The following is a 4,104-nucleotide window of genomic DNA, read 5'->3' on the forward strand; positions in this document are numbered from 1 at the left end:
CTACTGCTAACAAAGTGCTCAGAACACAACCTGGTCATCACCAACACACTTTTCCACCAAAAGAACAAATTCTAAACATCATGGATGCATCCTCCTCGCTCTAAAATCTCACCTCTCACCTCATTGACTATGTCAACGTCCGCACCAAAGACCACCAGGATGTGCTTAACATGAGAGCAATGACCAGTGCAGATGACTGCTGGACCGACCACAGCCTCATTCACTCCGTTATGTCTATCCGCCTCATGCGGAAAAGAAGGGCGCGAAAAAGACAGAGCAGACCAAAACTTCACATTGAACGGCTGGGTGACACCACCTACCAACTACAGCTCCAGGTCGCTCTCAGCACAAACCTGCCCAAGCAATATCCAACTGATGTTGAAACACACTGGGGGCACGCTCAAGTCTACCATCATGGACTCCTGCAAAAGCACCCTTGGACATAAAACACATAAACATCAAGACTGGTACGAGGAGAAAGACTATGAAATCCAACAGCTCATCGACGTCAAGCGGCAAACCTTTATCACCTGGCAAAATGACATCAACCACAAGACTAAAAGAGCAGCCCATGCTAAAGCGCATGACAATATGTCAGCCACAGTACTCGGTGGCAGTGGAAATGAAACAGAACCCCTCAGGGTTGACGCTGGAGTCAAGCAGGGCTGTGTCATTGCCCCTACACTGTTCTCCATTTTCATTGCTGCTATCCTCCATCTCACAGCTGAACATCTGCCCCAGGGAGTCAAAATAATGTACAGGATGGACGGGCGACTTCTGAACATCAACAGATTCAGGTCTAAAGGCCGAACCACCACCGTGTCCATCATGGAGTTGCAGTATGCTGATGATAATGCCCTTGTGGCCCTTTCAGAAGAGGACCTGTGTGTGTGTGTGTGTGTGTGTGTGTGTGTGTGTGTGTGTGTGTGTGTGTGTGCGTGCGTCAACACTGGACTGAGCTGAAATTACAAGGGAAGCTTGCCTGTCTCCCTGCTGCTGATCACTCCGTCTCACATGCAGTGTTTAAGAGTGTAGTTCTCGATGAGAGTAGTATCATCTTCCCTCTAAAAGCTAGACTGCAGGTTTTACCAACTAAGCTGAATCTTTCCATCTGGCTTCCTGACAGTCATAGCCCTCACTGTATACACCATGGCCATGTGCAGATCACTGAAACCATGCCGCACATCCTAAAGGGTTGTCATGCTTACAAAGGGCTTTATGTAGGCACGTCAGAATTGTGGACTCTACCTGTGGGTCCTCTGCATCACTGTACAAGCACTGTACATTCCCAGCATGTTTGGCCTGTGTGATAATGATTCAGAGGTGTTCCGTAACATCTCAGCCAACACCCCTGACGTTGTGGTGGTTAATGAGAGTAGTAGAGAGGTATTAATTCTAGAGGTTGGCTGTACCTTCGACCACAGCCTGGAGGAAGCCTGAAATATCAGCAGCTGAAGCTGAACATCTCACAACTAGGCTACAAGTGTCAACTTTTATTTTTTATTTTTGGCAGCCTGGGTCATGTTCACAAGCTGGTGGTTAGGGGCCTTCAGATGGCCCACATCTCCAAGAGAAAGGCTAAACAGTTAGCATGGTATTGCTCTATATCTGCTATTATCGGTAGCCGCTCAATATGGAGACAGCGTTGCTTTTTGTACCCGAGTACATATAGTTTTACAGTAATGCTATTGTATCTGTTAACCCACATTTGAAAACGTCCTCTGTGTTAATATTGTATGTGTACGATTGTACAGTCACAAACGTAACTGTTTATGTCCTTAATGCACTTTGTGTTTATGTGGACATAAATAAAGCATTTAAATTGTGTGTGTGTGTGTGTGTTTGTGTGTGTGTCTGTTTGTCTCTACGTGTGTGTGTGTGTGTGTGTGTGTGTGTGTGTGTGTGTGTGTGTGTGTGTGTGTGTGTTTGTGTGAGATGCAAATGTATCCTCAGATTGTCCAGGTAGAGAAGAGACGTGATATGTGGCCTGTTGACGAGTTGTATTCTGCAGCTGAGGTTGTATCTTCAGCCACATACATGAGATTAGATGCTGATATGAACAAGATTGCTGATAAACCTGAAAGTCTGAAATAATTATAACAGTTGTATTATTTAACCAAGAAGTCCTTTATGATGAAATATGTCACATTTTGTTATTGTAAAAAGTCCACATGAATGAAAGTTCTACAATACATAATCAATTGTAAATAACTGCAAATATTTGAGTGATCGTTATTAGAGTTCCTGTGTGAATTGTATATATGTAAAAGTGGATTGCGTGCCCCGCGGTGGTGTAGCGGTCTAAGCACTGGCCACTAGTGCAAGCTGCCCACCGGGGACTGGGATCGTATCCCAGCTCGCCAGATCCGGATATGGCTGGGGCACACACGGGGAGCGGCATATTGGGCGGCCGCTCCCGAGGGCGGTATAGGAGTATTTCCGGACAAGGATCCGTCGCGCAACAGCGCCCCCGGGGTCCCGGAATAACAGGTGCTGGGCTCGAGGAGCCAGTCAGCTAGTCTGCCTGGCGGCCTCTTCTGGGACTGCCGGCCACGGGGTCGTGCGGCGGATCCTTCGCAATAGGCAGGGGATAATTGGATGCTAGGTTGGGTTCAATTGGCTACCAAATTGGGTGAAAAAGGGATAAAATCTGAAAAAAAATAATATATATATATATATAGTGGATTGCGACTTAATGACCATGGGAAAATGTGGGTCCCAAGGCCAGACCAGTTGAGAACCACTGGTCTAGAGGATCATATCACGTCCCATCATCAGTGACATCATAGGTGACATCTGCATATTCAAAGCTGGAGAGTTGATAGAGAGACGACCAGAGATCACGTGGTCACACACCTTCCTCTGCCTGAAAAGCTATGTTAGGCTATGTTACTACTTTGTGTACAGGTGTGTGTTGTTAGAGTATTTCCTGTGTGGCTATTATAGAGTATTTACTATGTGGCTGAAGCTACAACCTCTAAACTCCACTAACTCTATTCATTCTGGAGACGGCTAGATGACTTTGGGTTGTCTGAATCCTAACAAACCTCAATGAACCTTTCTATCAGTCTGGACCAGTGATATTTATACACATTTGTCTACATGATCAGAGGAAAGAACAGCAGACATCAGGAATGATGGAAATAATCCTTTATTAGTTTCTCTCACACTTTAAAAGCACATTGTAACGGAAATGTTTCTATGAATAAAGAATTATAGCCTAATCAGTAGCCTAATGACTCGTCAATGATTTAGTTTTACATGGTCACATAATAAGACAGATACATATCAAATATTTACATTGACCCCCCCCCCCTCCCTTATCACAAACATAACATTTAAGAATGAGCTAGGGAAATACATAAACAAATCAAGCATATACTATAGGGTCAAATCTATGTTTGTTCTACTTTAGTTACACTCATTTGAAACCAACAAAAGTCGCTGTGAATTTGAATGTGTTTTTTAAATAATATGAAATACATTTGAAAAGACTGAAAGTATTTGAATCACTTTATTAACATAAAAGCCTGTAATCTTACTCAAGGTATTTCAATGGATCACAACAACCTCATAACTTGCAAAGACAACAAATAGAACTGAATCAATGAACCATGAATCACTCCCCCCTCCCACACCTGAGCCAGCCCAGCCTCCCCAGGTTGTTCAGGTAGAGAACAGGCATGACAGCACTTCCTACTGTGGGGGGGATCATAAGAGGGATGACCAAGAAGCAGACAAACACTTTGTAACTGATGGGCATCAGGGCGCTGAAAGAGAACACCAACATGGGAGGAAGGTAGGAAAAAAACGTCATGACCAGGCTGTTGACGATGATCTGAAGAGCCTTCTTTTTCTGGGGGTGGAGGCCTCGCCCTCCGGGGTCAGATCTCTTCAGAGCCCTGAGGATGAAGAAGTCACAGAGGCTGATGGTCGGGATAGTTACAGCGCAGAGGATGAGGCAGAGGATGTTGATGTTGACTGGATCCATAAAGGATATCCCGTAGGTTACCGTGACAACCCAGACACCAACACACATCAGAACCCTGGAGGTCAGGCCCTTTCTGGCGTGGTACGTGATTGGATGCACCACAGCCAGGTAGC

Source organism: Nansenia antarctica (assembly GCF_963989245.1).
Source record: "Nansenia antarctica genome assembly, chromosome: 20".
Lineage (NCBI taxonomy): Eukaryota > Metazoa > Chordata > Actinopteri > Argentiniformes > Microstomatidae > Nansenia > Nansenia antarctica.